The sequence below is a fragment of the Protopterus annectens genome, chromosome 13.part0, assembly GCF_019279795.1.
Source record: "Protopterus annectens isolate FY-2018-M chromosome 13.part0, PAN1.0, whole genome shotgun sequence".
Lineage (NCBI taxonomy): Eukaryota > Metazoa > Chordata > Ceratodontiformes > Protopteridae > Protopterus > Protopterus annectens.
The window spans coordinates 963,754,603-963,772,265 of record NC_056747.1 but is presented as its reverse complement, the minus strand read 5'-3'; the positions used below and the strand labels follow the sequence as shown (position 1 = coordinate 963,772,265).

At 41.1% G+C, this 17,663-nt stretch overlaps 1 protein-coding gene across 1 annotated transcript in view; it reads right to left on the bottom strand.

Moving 5' to 3' along the window:
* RAB5C (RAB5C, member RAS oncogene family) overlaps positions 1–17,394 on the bottom strand; it is a gene marked incomplete in the record, with an annotated part of 696,743 nt that extends 679,349 nt beyond the window's left edge. The window contains 1 exon segment of the mRNA XM_044054726.1: positions 17,263–17,394.
* Positions 17,395–17,663: the final 269 nt, after the last annotated feature.

The following is a 17,663-nucleotide window of genomic DNA, read 5'->3' as shown; positions in this document are numbered from 1 at the left end:
GTGGCCAGCTGACAGCAGTAGCCCCATACCCACCCGCCAGGCTCATGCATTGTATATGGCATCACATGCACAAAAAAGGTCTGGTCTGCAGCTGGGACATGACATTTAGTAACAGTGAGCAAAAACAAGCATGCAACACTTAAATACTTTACAGTGGGGTGCATGGTCAGCTTTCACGGTTTCAAACATTTTTCAGCAAGAGAGGTAACCTTTTGTAAGACTACCAGAGGTAATCACCTGTACAGCACTGAAGCTAGCTAGTGACAAGTGCGAGTTATACTGGAAAAGGACCCAAGTGTAGAGAAGCTGGTGGTATAAAGCATCTTTATATGGCTATAGTTTTATTTTTACATGCAGTGTCCAGACCAGTCTAGGTTAACTATTAGTTATCAAACAGTAGTTGCTTTGAATATTTTCTCCCCCCTCTGGTACTTTCCACTAGCGTTTTTCATACTCCAGAAGGAGGTGCTGCAATAGCAGTCTGTGAAAGTGGGCTGTCCTGTTACTCATTTAAAAGTGCAAGTTAGTTAGTCAGATGATGTCATAACACAATGTCCTTTAAGGATATCATCAGTAATGGTCCCACAGACAGAGAGACCACTAACATGAGCTTGATGTGGAGTTGCTCCAGTGGCAGGATTCAATGGATACAGGGGAGTCTCTCGACATTAACTTAACTGTGCTATGGAAGTAGCCCTTGACAAGAGTTCCTTACACACGTTATGGAAATGTGACAAGGTCTGGCTGCCGCCTTCTTTGGCAAATCTGTGAGAACACCTGCTGAACACTGTGTTCCCATAGTGCACCTGTGAAGTCTTTACTAGTGTGTGCACATGTGGATACCACGAGTACAACCACAATGTGCATTAAAATCATCATGACATGACGCCAACCTCAACCATTCCCAAATACTGGTGAAAGTCCTCATGTATATCCCACACTGCTCCATCTTCACCAGACTTTTGGTGCCAGTAGCCTGTGCATGAACTATTACATGGCACAGGTGTTGTTGGTGGCCAAGGTTTTGCACATCTCTGGAGCCGGCTATGAAATATGCCTCCACCTGGCACTTGTGTACAAGTTGCACCCTTAATGTCCATGGGGGGGGGGGCAAAGTGACAAGCCTGACTGGAACAGAGGACTCAGTAAAATATCAAGTTAAAAAACACCCTCCCCCAAAAGGGATGTGGTTTTGGAACTTCTTACCTCACCTCAAACCATTACTTCTACCAACTTATCTAATCAAATGTGGAATAAACTGGGACAAAAGGAACAAGTAATTCAAATCTAAACTGAACAGATAGGACAAGAAGAGCCAAAATGAGAAGTGGATTCACTTAACTGACAAGATCTTAATGGAATCTCCCCCGGAGAATGATACAAGTTCACTGACCCACAGAAAGAAAGAAAAAAAAAAAAAAGGGGGGTTATACAGAGTGGCCATGGCAATTGGAAGTGGCACCTTAAATGAAACCTTTTTAGATTACAAAAGTGTTCAAGTTGTACTCCACAGCTACACTTTCTGCTTCAATGGCAGAACCCTCCACCCCCAAAACACAGATGTAAAAGCCACTGCAGAAAGCACCCAAGAAACCAAGAATAAATGGTATGCTCCTTGGGCCCAACTACCTCAAAAGAAAACTGAGTGGACAGTGTCAGAAGGGAAAAGAACTAGGTGCAACAAAGCACAAGAAGACACGGAACAAAACTTTTGAAATGGAAAGCAAAGTGATAAAAGTTAATGGATAAATAACTTAAGCCTGGTCCTTTGTTTATTTTTTCTCTCTCTCTGATCAAGACTGCTCCAAAGAACTGTAGACAGATGAGTAAAGCTAGATGGGAAGGAGACAGTCTCCTCTGAAATAAAAAGCACGTTTCCCACTCTTTTCTGTTTTTATTTATTATTTCTCTGGAATGGTAAAAAAAGGTGTACACTTATCTTCTCCATTTATATGCACTTATCGTATAATATATATATATATAAAAAAAAAAGTCAGCCAGTGTCACTCAAGAATACTAATGTTCCATAAAGAGGTCTGCCTGAAACAGACTTACTCCTCCCTCTGCGTAAAACACCTGCTCTTTTTCACCCACAAGAGTTTTATCAATACAGGCCATGGTTTTCCCCAACGGAAGCCATTTCACCCATGCTGTGTCTTCCTAAAACGTTCATGAAACCATTCCACAATGGTCTTCCTACTGTTTTTCACGTTTCATCAAATGTACACATTGCTGCTAGACTAAATGACCCCTTGGTGGTGGCAAGGGTTTTTTTTAAGCCTATCCAAGTTTTCTAAAAAAGAGAACATTGTTCTGTATCCAAATAGGACACAGAGGGCCAGACATTTACATTCTACTTCTGTCCATAGGAGACACGGGTGCCACACCCAAATGTAAAATTTCCTACTCTCCATCGACTGGTCTAGGTTGTGCCTAAATTAGGTAATAGATGAACTCAGCTCGACATGGATGGGAAGCCTGTTCCATAAGATGAGGCAGTCTCTCGGACACATCTGTCTACCAGCATATTCTAAGCCAGATAAAATTTAGGTCCTTGGACCCTGTATTTCTAGTACTGCTCGAGTTACGAATATGCAGGAGATTCGTAAGTGTGATGTTTGCTGATGCCTTGTATGCCAGGCATAAATCACCCCTCAGCAAATCAAAAGGAGACCGAGTGAAGTGAAAGGGCTTTAAGGTGCTCTGTGTAAGGCAGGTTTGTTATGCCTTTTATTCTTGTTTGTAAGGAACTTGGGTAGCTGTATATGTAAGGAACTTGGGTAGCTGTATATGCTCGGTAATGTACATCCCAAAACAAGAGGGTTGTACTCTGACTGGTTTGATAAACGATGCATATCTCTCTCTCTCTCTCTCTCTCTCTCTCAACGGCAGGATAATTACCTCTTTGGACATGCCCTTAATTATAAGTTGGGCAACATAAAAAGGATTTCCTCACCACTGTGGTCTTGGGCTTATACCCAACTTAGCAAGCTTGTCTATAATGTCCGTGTGGGGTATTGTAACAAAAGCCTTGGCCAAGTCGAGATAAGATGCGTGTGCACAGTAATGCCCTCATCCATTGCTTTGGCGACCCTCTCAAAGACGTCCACCACATTTAATAGGCATAACCTTTCTTCAACAGAGCCAAACTGACAGGTCCAACATTTGCAGGTTACTTGTCCTCATTTATGATGATTCTTTCCATAGCCTTACATATGAGGCTGGTCAGACTTATGTCCATGTAATTACCCACATCGGTGGTTGGACCTCCTTTCAGGGGAATGGCTGTGGCAATCTTCCATTCCTTTGGCACAGGACCAGACATAGGCTCTAGCTGAAAAGTGATGCAAGACTAGGAGACAGTGTTTCATGTTATTTATTAAGCATTCAAGGATATTATCTGGGTCCATTGATGCGGTGTTTTTGGCCCTGGAAAGTGTAGCGAGGGCCTGTTCCCTACTAATGGTTGGGGAGCTTGTGGAATGCAGCATTTCCTTTGGACTACTGGGGGAATTGGGGGGGGGGGGTTTGAGCTGAACCCATCAGCCAAAAGGTTGAGGATGGCCTCCATTTTTTTTTAATTTCTCCAAGTCTTTTGAGTTAATTCCATGACTAAATGGACCCCATTCCCCAAGTCAAAGTATGATTGAAGTTCATGAAATTAGTATTGTTTAGATCTTCGATGTCAGCCAGACGTACTCTTCACAGCACCCATAATTTGCCTAGTAACGACGACTCCTGCTCATAAGGAGTTACATGTACTCGTAAACAGAAGCAGCAGAGAGCTCAATTGTTTGTAGTTTATTCAAAAATCAGAATGTAAAAGCACAAAGCTTTTGAGTTGCATCACCTCTCAATGCAGATAAAAAACAAACATTCACAACACTCAACATTTATATCACAGAACCAGCTAATGGAGTACATTAAATGTACATGAAATGTTATACCAACACGTCACTTTTACTTTGTTAACTACCATACAAGTTCACTTTTCAACTTGGTTTAAAAAGTATTCCTTAATATTACTTGTCACCATATCTTACAATGTTGCCACAGCAGAACTCCGGTCCGCTACTGATTGGCGGTAGATTTTTTGGGTTGCCAGCCTGACGCTCAACCTTCAGTGAAGGCACACCCATTCACACGTCTTTTGGAAGCCACTCTACCATGGGGAGGACATGCAGACTCCACACGGAAGGCACTCCAGCCGTGAATCAAACAGGAGAACCTCTTGCTGTGAGGCAACAACACTACCACTGTGGCTTCCTATTTCTACACTATACTAGTATGCACACAAAACCCGACTCTCTACAACGCTATCAATTATATGTTTTGTATTTCTACACTATACTAGTATGCATCCAAAACATACAACTGATAACGCTGTAAAGAGTCAGATTGTTAGGTTAGTTGACAACACAAAATATGAAACATTTTTGTGAGAAGTGAACAATATGTCCATGGATTTTGACTCTAGGGGATACCCCAAGTCCTATGGTATGACACACCATGAGCGTGCAAATATAGGGAAACCAAGTGGTGGCGAGATAAAAAGAGCCAGTCAGAACTGTTAGATACATCAAGTATAACAGACACACTAGTATTATTAAATCTATTACAAAAAACTGTCCCATGCCGATCACAAATCTTGAGCAGAGGCAAATAGGACCTTCCTTTACTTTAAAAACAAAAAAAAAAAAAGACAGGAATTTAAAAACAGAAATTATGATTATAAGAATATAGTGACAAGTAATATTAGTGGCAATTATAGTAAAAATTATTATCAAAGGTACGGTCCCTTATTTTAATTGTTCTTTTTGTAAATAAATTCTGATACTCCTTTTACTCACCTTATTATTGGCAAGATGTTTTACTTTAATATTTTTGCTACATGCACCACTGAAAATCTAGTGCATGGTAATACCCTCCCACATGTCTGAAATAAGAAGAAAAATTGGAACCAATGCCTTAAGTAAACATGTTATGGACTATGGAGATGAGCATATTATTTTTTTTAAGTTTAGAGTGGTACAAAACGTTAGTAAAGAGGTGAGAGGGAGGGCAGTATTGTGTCGACAACTGAAGCTGCAGAGTATAGCTGGAAAAATTTATTTTAGAGCAGATAAGCTTCCAGGTTTAAATTTAAGGAATACTGGTAAACCTATTTTAAAGTTGAAAAGTGAACTTATGATACACTGTTCTATTATTTTTTAATTATTATTATTACTTCAGTAACAAAGTCAAAGTGAAATGTCGGTTTAAAATTTTTAGGGCTTTTTTATTAACTGCAATTAATAATGTAATCAATTTGCTGGTTCTGCGATTACACAGCATTTTATATTTGCATTGGGAAAGAGTTGATGCAACTCAAAAGCTTTGTGCTTTAACATTCTGCCTTTTGAATAAACTGCGAACGATTGAGCTCTCTGCTTTCCCTGTTTTTTTTGGATATTTTGCTATTTAGGTTCATAGGTTTATACTAGGCTATCTGCCCTAAGGCATTTATAAGCCTAGCCCAAAGTTTTGTGGCTTACGCCACCCCTTATATGAAAAAATACTGTGCCCATTAGTTTGTTGTGCCTCTGTCCAGCAGTGACACAGAGATGATTCCCGGGGTAAACCTACGATCTCCCATCCACAGGTCAAGATTTCTCTTGAACAGAGCCAGCGAGGTGCTCTGCCTCACATGGACTGGGATTTTATTCCACAGCATAGGGAGTCTGAATGATAAATCTATCCCTCCAGCATGTCCTATTTATATCCGTGCTAAGGTTCAAGTCGCTTGCTCTAGTGGTTTTGGTGGATTTGGATTTTTTGAGGTGGAGCATGTCTATTAATTCTGGGTTGGACATGGCCTTGTATGTCAGGCACGTCACCTCTGAGCAGACGGTATGCGACTGAATAGAGCTGGAGTTTCTTCAATCTGGCAGCATGACAGATTTTGGTGTCCCTTTATCCTTTTGGGGTCTCTCCAATTGCTGCAGATGTCGGGTGAGATACATCCCGAATGGGGCATTGTACTCTATCATTGGTCTGATAAGTGAAGAGTACAGGGGAACAATGACCTCACTAGATCTGGATGTGAATCCCTTCATGATCAGGTGGGCAATGTAGAAGGTCTTTCTACCCACTTTAGCAACGCGAGTGTCAAAAGAAAGCCCACTGTCAACCTGGGTCCCCAGGTCCCTGATAACCTCTTCTGTGCTTAGTGGATTGCCACCTATATGGTAGCTTGGGGTTACCTTGTTTTTCCCGAAGGGTATGACTATACATTTTTTGGCATTTAACTTCAGGCCATGGCTCTGGCACCAGCTATCCGTTTCCGCGAGTCCCTTCTGAAGGATATCCGTGTCCGATGCATTTTCCACTATGGCGTCCAGTTTGCAGTCGTCTGCAAACTTTGTCAGCCAAAGTCCTCCCATGTTGGCCTGTACTTCTGAGAAGTAGATGCCGAACAATAGGGGGCCAAGGATCGAGCCCTGTGGGACACCACTTGTGACAGACTTGGAGTCTGACACAGCGCCAGCAACTCTAACCCTGTGGGTTCTGTCCTTAAGCCAGTTTGCAACCCATCTTGTGAGATATGGATTTGCATTTAAGCTGGTAAGTTTTTCTACAATACCCGAGTGGGGTATTGTGTCGAAAGCCTTTGCAAGGTCAAGGTAGGCTGTATGGGACTGCCTTTCCGTCATCAATGGCCTTGGTGACTGTTTTGAAAAAGTCGACCAAGTTCAAAAGGCATGATCTGCCCTTGACGAAGCCAAACTGGGTCGGGTCCAATGTCTGCAAGTCCCCTATATCTTTGTTTATGAGCTCCATTATGATCCTCTCCATAGCTTTGCAGACTAGACTTGTTAAGCTTATGGGGCGGTAATTACCAGGGTCCGTAGAGGCACCGCCTTTGTGGAGTGGGACCACAGTTGCCGTACGCCACTCCTTGGGCACGTATCCTGTGGTAAGGCTAAGATTAAAAACAGCAGCCTTATGTGTGGGTTTAGTTCCTCATTGAGTTAGTGTAGCACAATGCCGGGGACACCGTCCGGTCCCATTGATGCTGTGTTTTTTGCTTTAGAGAGAGAGAGCAGCTCTCACCTGGGCATCTGAGATGTTTGGGAGGCTAGACTCTGGTGGGATAGATATTTCTCCTTTTGGGGGGGGGATTTGCACTGAACCTGTCTGCCAGTATGTTGGCAATGTCTGTGGGTTCAGTGATTTTTGTATCATTTTGGACTAATTCTGAGCATAACTGGGAGTTTCCACCCAGGTTTCTAACATAGCTAAAGAAGGCCTTATGATTGTCTTTTGTGTCTTTAGCGATTTTTCTCTCAAAGTTGGCCTTGGATGATTTTATGAGTGATCGTAGTTTTTTGCTAGTATTGATCAGAGATTCCTTCCCTGTTAGGGATTTTGCTCTGTCATGTAGTAGCTTTCTCCTCTTGTTGTAGAGTTTGTTTATGGCTGGGGTCCACCAGACCGGGCGCCTGCCTTTGGTGGAAAGGGTCTTTATTTTATTAGGGATTGCTTGATCCATACATTCCTGGAGGTGCTCGTAGAAGGCATTTGTAAGTGTTTCAGCAGCGTGGGTTGTGGTTTCCACTGGCTCGGGGGCCTTGAAGGATACCACTCCAGTCTTAAGAAGTGTGAGGTTTGCTTTTGAGAAGTTCTTCACTGTGGTATTTGGGACTCAAGTTTGGTACCTGTGTATTGATAACATATCTAAACATGTAGATTCTTATTTTTACAAGACCCATCTTTCTACCATTGGAACTATGGGTATCTTTCTTCCGCATTACCCATTTCTGCCTGCAAACCCTGTCTGTGTACACAAGAGCACTGCTACTTTTTTTCTTTTCATGGACTACTACATATGTTTTTCTCACATCTCTCTTTTGAACGGTTGGTAATGGGCAATTCCATGTGATGTAGACTTCATTATCTATGATGCTTTTTGGCTCATGTTTCCAGTGTTTTTTAGCCACTTCAATTGGTCTACATTACATTGAACTGCAAAACATTTGAAGGATGTAATATCAAACTTGAATGTCTAAAACATTCAAAACACCTCCAACCTAAAACTTAGCGAAGTGTGCCCCCCACCCCACTACTTAAATATACCAACTCGAGACTGCATCGCAGTGGAGGAAATAGCAAAGACCCAAAAACGGCCCGACTTTTTCCCCGGGGGGGGGGGTCGATGTGCCGTGGCTTTGCCATTTTCAGGTTTCAGACATTTAAAGTTAAGTTCGATATCACATCGTTCAAACTTTTTGATGTGCACAGCTCACTCTATACGAATGTGCACAGCTCACTCTATACGAATGTGCACAGCTCACTCTATACGAATGTGCACAGCTCACTCTATACGAATGTGCACAGCTCACTCTATACCTGAATGTGCACAGCTCACTCTATCTGAATGTGCACAGCTCACTCTATCTGAATGTGCACAGCTCACTCTATAGAATGTGCACAGCTCACTCTATACGAATGTGCACAGCTCACTCTATCTGAATGTGCACAGCTCACTCTATACGAATGTGCACAGCTCACTCTATACGAATGTGCACAGCTCACTCTATACGAATGTGCACAGCTCACTCTATACGAATGTGCACAGCTCACTCTATACGAATGTGCACAGCTCACTCTATACGAATGTGCACAGCTCACTCTATACGAATGTGCACAGCTCACTCTATACGAATGTGCACAGCTCACTCTATACAGCTATCAGTAATCCTGTACGGGATTTTGTAATTAGCTCAGCATATGCTATGGCGTTTACTGGAATTGGAGGTTGCTTTGGGATTTAGCCAAAGTGTCACGTAGTAGAAAAGGTTAGCTTTGGAATAGTTCTAAAGGTTGCTTCACTGGGTTCCTGGATTTAAATTTATTTCAAGCAATACTGCCTTATGGTCAGATCAGATGAGCGAGGACATTACAAGGTCAGTGATGTTTATACCCTTGGCAGGCGAATGGACCAATTGTTCCAGGATGTTGGTATTAAAGTTTAGAATCGCTGGGCTTGTGCATTAGATGTGGTGTGAATGTTTCCCAATCTATAGAGGGACAGTTGAGATCCCCCACGAAGACTGTATTTGGTTGAACAGTGATGGACTCTAGTACATTGTGATCTGTAGTATGGGTTTCACAGGACATGGAGGGGGACCAATAGGTTACAAGGATATGGTACGATACCCCATTTATGGTGGGTTGCACATGTATGACTTCTAGTGCTTCATACACTTTAGTCTGGATGTGAGCTAGTTTTTAATGTAGACTGAAACTCCTCCACCTTTAGAATTGCATCCTATGCAGTAGGTGTGAAAGGCACTACAACTTTGCACTGCCAGGGTACTCTCTGTGACAAACTCCTATCTACATTACTACGGGGATGTTTACTCTCTTTCTCCAGGGAGAGAACGCTTGCAGGGAGTGGAGTTTTGTAGTTTTTGTCAAGACTTCTAGCACTGAGCAGTATCACCTTCAGAGTAGTCTCCTGACTTAACTGAGCCTAGGAGGGAATATCAGTTTAGCATTGCCTAAAAAGGCAATGAGGCACTATGGGGGGTGGAATAGGTCTTTGCAAATACTCAAAAACCTAGAGGGAATAAGTGCAGACCATCCCTGGCAAAGCAGCATGATCTGTCAACCATGTCCTGCCAAGCCATCAAATATTGCAACCCCTTAGGCTGACATCAAAAGCTAAACCAATTGTTAAAAATGAATAATTTTCTGTTTGCAATAGGGTACCATCATTGGAGAAAGTAGTAATACGATGCTCACTGCTAGGCTCATACCTGCCAGAGACGCAATTAGCAAGCTCGCTTCAGATAGTCAATGAAGGCAAGTTTCAGGTCATTAACACACACGGACTATGACAGTCCTACTGGTACCTGTGGTTCAATGACCCAGTGTGTGCTAGCTTGTCTTAAGGGCTTAGCAGCAAAAGGACTGGATACAGTCCAACTGTGTGCAGCTAGCTAGTATAGTTAAAGTGTCACTGAACCAATATAGGATTAGATGCATGAGAAATGTCTTACACCTTTGAAGTCTTCGGCAGCTATACAGATCACTGCTAAGCAGAGAGCAGAAGTTCTAACTAAAGACTGTAAAAAGAGATCAAAGTTCAGATAGGCAAAACAATTAAAGCTGTGACAGTGTCAAAACAGTGGCTATGGTGATCTAAGCATTAGCTTTTTCACAGATTATGAACAAACTGTGACAAAGTGTCAAAACAGTGGCTATGGTGATCTAAGCATTAGCTTTTTCACAGATTATGAACAAAGTGTTTTGTAACTGACACTTGAATAGCAGAGAAGGATTCAATTATAAAAACAAACTCCTCCCTAGGGCCAATGAAAACAGTGTTTCCAAAACCCAATGGTACTTCAGACTTCACTTTCTTGCCCTTATCATCCATTTCAATTAAATGTCTATTTCGACTAGAGATAAGACAGTTAAGTAGAAAACGTGGTAAAAGGTACCGCTCAATGGTATTCTGGCAAAGGTGGTACACTTTCTGGGCCAAAAGGAATGGAGCACCTTGTAGACATGGAGCTCCCAATCGCCAAATTTACCAAGCAGCTTTGGAAAGCTCATTAGCAGCTCAACAATGAAGGATTTAAGTTAATCTTGGGTTACTAAACCAGTATGCAAAACTTTCATATGCAGATTATTCCAGACACTCAGGAAGAACAGTACTGCTCAGTGTTCCCAATGCAGTAGACAGTGAAGATGCAAGTAATTTATCGGTGTAGTTATGCAGCAAAACTATTTTTCATGTTCCAAGACCTCACTGGGCCTCTAATGTACCTTTTTGGAATGTTAAAACCAACATGGCACAATGAACTTTTTTGTAGATGTTGATGGTCATTGAAAAACTGAAAGTTGCAGTATTCCACAACAGACACAGCATGATCAACGAAAGGGGATTCTGGTTCATTCTGTCACCTGGTATGAAAAGCATCAACTCCATCACAATTTGTAGCAGTTGGCAAAAAGGCTAACAGTTTAAGGAAGACAGATCATATGTTTATAGCTAGGCTGTTCATCATAATCATATATATCTTAGTCTTAAGGTCTCACTTAATTCAGTTTTCTTTTTTATACGAGCTTACTGACATTTCTTTACCTTTCAATAAAGGTCTAAAGGGCCAGTTCTGGGCTGAATTTACTGTTTCCCATCCAATCATCCATGATACATCAGAAGGTGGTTACGGAGTTAAGGGATTCCTTGGAGAAGGATTCTTTGGGAGAGAGTTTGCGCCATGGTGAAAGTTTAGTTCTCAAGTAGATAATTACAGTATAGGAAGCCAATTCAGAATACCATATCAGACTTTGCAAGCAAGGCAAAGGCACCCCCCCCCTCAAATGTCCATTTTCTTTCTTTTTTTTTTTTTTTAATACAGGAGTGCTTTTAGGTGCTTTGTGGTAAGAATGTGGAAGCCATGACCCCCCCACCACCACCTTTGACAGGAAGGAATAGTGGTCTTTCAAGTCACAATATGGAGAGGTACATACCTAAACTAACATAATATTTTATAAAGTGGCCTGATAAGGGAGAAATAGAAAGGGACTTCTTCATTTGGCCTACACTGTTGGTAATTAACTTGGTTAGATAGGACTTCTTAAGAACTGTAAATACATGGAAAATAACAAAACTAACTAAATTCGCAGAGGACTGGAAACTAGGAGCCATAAATCGAAACTCCTAACGATGTGGACATCCCAACGGGCCTCACTGAGACAGATGCCTGGTGTCAAAGACATAGTCTCAAGCTCAATGCAAAAAGTGCATTGTCATCCCCTTTGGTAAAAACTCTGCACCCATGAACTACCACATAGGCGGTAGTCTAAACACCAAAAGTGTGATAGAGACCTTGGGACACAGGTGGACAGTAGTCACATCGCCACAGTGGTCAGGAAATACTTCTACGTGGCACACCTCATCACAAAATGTTTTGCATCAAAAAGAAGAAGCCACTGTTCCCTTCTACTAATCACTCATTAGACCCATTATAGAGTACAACGCCCCTTTTGGTATGTACCTCACAAGACAACAACAACAACGGCTGCAAAAATACCTCACAAAGAGGATTACTGGCCTCAAACAGATGCCTTATGTAGACAGTCTCAAAAAACTCCAGTTTTACTCAAGTCGCATATCGCCTACTCAGAGGAGATCTCTGCCCAACAAACAAAGCTACGTCAAACCCACAGCTGTTGGACATGCTCCACTTAAAGAAATCCCAAACACTCTGAGCTACATGCTCTAAGGACCTAAGCCTTGTCACCACAATAAACAGAACATGCTGGAGGGACAGATTCCTGTCCCAGAGACTTCCCATACTCTGGAACAGACCACCTATGTCAAACAGAGCTCCTCATTAGCACTCAAGAAAAATCTTGACGATTGGATGGGTAATAGGAAATTCACCCTGGTGATCACTTCTGTGGTTCTGCTTGACAGGGGCACGGGAAAATAATTTTCTTTCGTGGCAAAAGCCAGGGTACCTTTTTGGCTAGGTTTGTATAGGCTCTAGGGCCAATAGCCTAGTACCTACCTATGAACTTAAAGCATTTGGTTTAGTATTTGGTTTATTCTTATCGGCAAAAAATTAAAAAAAAAGAAGTTTCTAGTTTTAGTTCTACACTTGGTTTCAAGCTGCAAAAACAGATTAAAGTGAATCCTCTTCTCCAAGGTGGGACAGTTCTAGAGTTAGTAAATCAAAATCAGGATGTGTACACCCCACCCATAGGAAACAATTTACAAGTACTTAATTAACTGTTAGCATGGTCAGCTGGGGTGGCTGGACATTGATGTCAGGAAACCAGGACATAGAACACTGCAGTTCAATACTACAACACAGACCCAATTACTGTGTTCATATAATGAACTCAAAGTTATCTGCTAAAGTACCAAGACAAAGTAAACAAACAGTTCCATTTCCATCCTGTCAAAAAGCACGAGTAAAAAAGTGCTCGACTAAAACATAGGCATCTAAGTTGTGCAACAATTTAATGAGTTGGCTATCCATCAATGGCCAGTCACCCAGGACCTTCAAAACATACTCATTACTACTGCAGAGAGAAGCTACATGAGCTACAGTATGGTACCTTTTTAACCCAAGATCCATACCTTTTAAAATCTACTATCTTGGCAGTTTCAAGATTTTACTACCTTCTACTGCTTCTAATTCTCTTACATCAGATATATAGATATAGATAAACAACACACACACACACACACTATACACACACACACACACACACTATACACACACACACACACACACTATACACACACACACTATACACACACACACACACTATACACACACACTATACACACACACACACACACACACACACTATATACACACACACACACACACACACACACACTATACACACACACACTATACACACACACACACTATACACACACACACACACACACACTATACACACACACACTATACACACACACACACACACACACACACACACACACACACACACACACACACACACACACACACACATACACACACACACACACACACACACACACACACACACACACACACACACACTATACACACACACACACACACACACTATACACACACACACACACACACACTATACACACACACACACACACACTATACACACCACAGCTAATAAACGTGTAATACATTATATATACATGCGAACACAAACTATATCATTTATAGTTTAGCTGTATTTTAGCCATTTTTATCTATACCATTTATTGTTCCCAAGTTCTTTGAACTTTAAACAGCACAATACAGCTAACCTCCACAAACAGTTTAATGCATTTAGACCCAAATTTTCTGCTAAAAGCATCTCACTTCTTGTTTGCCAACAATGCCTTTAATCCACTGCCTAACACACATTCCCTTTTACCAAGACCCTACTGAAAATGTAAGCTTGGGGCTGCAAAGTGGAACACAAGACAAGGTTCCTGCCCAACAGTGGCTGGTTGCCCTGTTCATACCCTGTGTTGCACATCTGTGCACATCCTTCCTAGGTCATTGTGGGTCATCTGTGAATCCTCGTTTCAATCCACACCACAGTTGAAGAGTTCATTTTTTGTGTAGGGTGCCTTATGTGCATAGATAATCCACAAGGACAGGAGAAGGATATGTAATCAATGAACACTCCAAGTTTGTCCCACAGCACAAGTGAAGAGGCAATCTTCCAAAACGTCACAGAGTTGTATGCAGAATGTCACAGAGTTGTATGCAGAATGTGATAAGTGTGTATGTATATATACAAAAATATATACAAGTCTACTGCTCCACCTACAAACCACCAGGCCTTCCAGTACCGGACAGACCAATTCATTCACATTCCTAAGCAAGGATGATTATAAAGAAGTTATCATACAGGCAGCTTTAGCAATGCCATCCCTGCAATGATTATTTTATGTAGTACAGCCCTAAACCATCTTCTGAGCAAATGACAAGTGACCCACATCACTGCAGGAGCCAATACATTCTTCCCATAGAATCATATACTGCCATACATCCACAATGGGGAACTACCATACTCACATCTTAGTGATGAAACACAACATTCATCCTTTGAGTCACTACTCCCCCTCTAAGAGATTACACCCATCCACCCCACACCACCTGCTGCAGACACTTGAGATGCTAATGAAATGTGGGTTACTTGGACTGCAGTTGGGTCTTTTTCCAGATCTACACCAAGAGAGAGTTGGTGTCAACTGTGGGACTGCTTGAATATGGCTCCAGTCCCCTGCAAGACAAACTTACAAAATCACTGCCTTGCACCCACAACAATAAGCAATCCATTCCATTGAAATTAATAAGTGGCCTATTTATTCCACTAATCACATATATAATTTTGTTAGCCAGATATTTCAGATAGATTTATTACTGAAATGACCAATTCTATACACTCAACACAAAACTGGCATAAAATAAAGTAACGGCGGGTAACGGCTCTAAAATCCTATTACAACAGCACCAAAAGATACAATTCCACATTTGCTTCAAAGTTTATATTCCAATATCGTGCACCACATTTATATGTAACATCATGCATTAAATGCTTCACAACCATAAACAGTTACCAGCTCGGCCACGTTCAAGCAACATTTAATGCAAAGAGCCACAAAAGGCTAGATATGCGCTATCTGGCCATATACAGAGACAGAAGAATGTTGGGAACACCAAAGAATGGGCATTTTGCCTTGATTAGAAAACGATATGCATACAGAAGCAGTTCTAATACTGTATTGAAATTCGTTCAAAAAGTGTTAAGACAAACTCGCAGTGGCTGGCGTTTCTCAGCATATTGCCCATTTACAGTCTTTACTATGACACACGGATATCTACAAGGTCATGAAGCACTTACAGGCAGTACAGGCAGCTGCTCTGCCAGGTGTAGATGCACTCTAGGCAAAAGAAAGTCATACAATGGTAAATCACATATTTTAGTTTCCACTATCCACCTAGCCACACCTCTCAACTTCTTAGGGAAGGAAATCTGGACAAAACCAAAAATAATGGACAGTGACCTCTAAACAGGACAGATTGCAAACACTGTTCGTATAAACTTCAGAAAAAGCACGTTAATACAAGACTTGGTGCTCCAATAACGTCTGAAGGAGTTGATGTCCGAAACTCAAATGCCTGTCGTTACTTAGCACTTTCAGTTAGATTTGACAAAAGACCGCAAATGTGAGGATCCAAAAGTAAGATACAAAAATCTTAATCGCTGAAAGTCTAGACAGTTGATGGTTATGCACCTGACCAACCTATAATAAATACACAGTATCTTGGTAGCGTTCGCTGACGAAGAAAGCTAAGGACAATATTTTGTTGCAGGACAGTAAACAAGACATTGTTTACTACTTTCCATGGCAAGAAAAATATAACAATTAGCGAGAAAAGTGCTGCGTACTTAGTTCACACTGAGCACATTCTTTACAAATTAACTCTTGCTCATACTTTTAAACGTTCTCTTTACAGCGTATTGCTCAGCTATATCATTCAACATAAAATTATACTTAACAGCTTTCTGAACAGTACAGTTCAACTTGCTGTCAAATGGAAATGTTTAGGTGGGGGTGGGAGAGTCCTATGTTCAGACATTACCAGAGAAAGAACGTTGAAATTGCTATGTTAAATATGGTAACTTACTCCAAAGTTCACAACCTTAACAGGGCATCAAAGCATATACTGTAATGTTTAGTTATAATGTCAATAAACAAACAGACCGTCCCATTTAAGTTGCCAAAACAAAATATCTGATTGACGGAATTACCAACAATCAGAGCACCATGGCTAACAACTTCAACTAGGAAAGGTCATAGGATGGTTAACATATGCTGGGTTTTACTTGTATAAAAAGATTTTAAGGATTCATCATAGATACGAGGTTCAAGTCTTCTTAACACTGACAGTGTGACGGACCCTTTCAATGTGGGAATTTGAAGAACACTAATTTTTCCAGACCCCTAATGAGGCACCTTCCTCCTAATGAAGCACACTTGAGAGGTAGAACACACACGTCTATGCGTGAGAAAATAGACAAATCCTTAGACACTGCAATATTCCGCCGATATAAACATCATTCGCTAAACAACAGCTACACGGATTTAAATATGGCACCAGAATTAAAATACTGTTTAAAACTGAAAGATAATCTCACAAGCTGTAACACACACAAAAACTTCGCTTTTCTAATATCAACAATCCCAAGGGGCAATCACTACTACAGAGAAAGTTTTTATGCCTCTAAGTACATAACTCAAGCGCGTATCATGTGACGAAGATCGGCATGCACATCAAACTGAAGCAAGAAGTGGCATGTACTGCAAACAATAAAAAATGCATATACAAGTAAAACTACAAAAAATATATACCAGTTTTGAGAGAAAACAGAAAAAAAAACGTATTTAAAAGGTTTTCCAAATCCCGCAAGCAAATAAGAGAGTGTATGCGAGACACCAGAGTAACCCACACATTCATGAATGCTACTTTCAAAAGCTAACAAAACATAAATGTTAAAAAAATCGTGCTAAATGAGGGGAGCATGCACATTCAGATTAACAAAGCGAAAGAAAGCACACCCTATTATCAAACTAGAAACCTTATACAATTAACTGAACACAGTCTTTACGAAAACAAAACAATCTACAGAATGTCTTGTACTAAAAACATTTGTCAAGAAAGCAAATAGTTTTAAATCTACACTTACAATGACAAGTCAAAATTACGCACACCACTACAATTTCCTGATTTGCTGTTTCAACTAAAAAGCTTCCCAATTCCTCACTCCCAGGCCCTGGCCTTCACTTCCGCCTTTCGGCTCGTACTTCCGAATCCTCCCAGAGCCCCACCCCTTTTACTATTTAAACGAATGACGGATAGTTGCACCAATTGTAAGTCACAGCCTACAAACAGCGAGTTTTCTCACTTGGGGGAAAAGGTGGCGTGAGTTCCAGGAATGTATGTATTGCACTCTACATCGGGAAGTAGAGTTCATAAACATCGTTAGTAGTTGTGAAACTGTTAATAAAAACAATAATCAGCAGGCTTCTACATTAAATGAAAACTTTTTAGTTCTGCGTTACTGTATGTTTGCATATATGTCGGAAA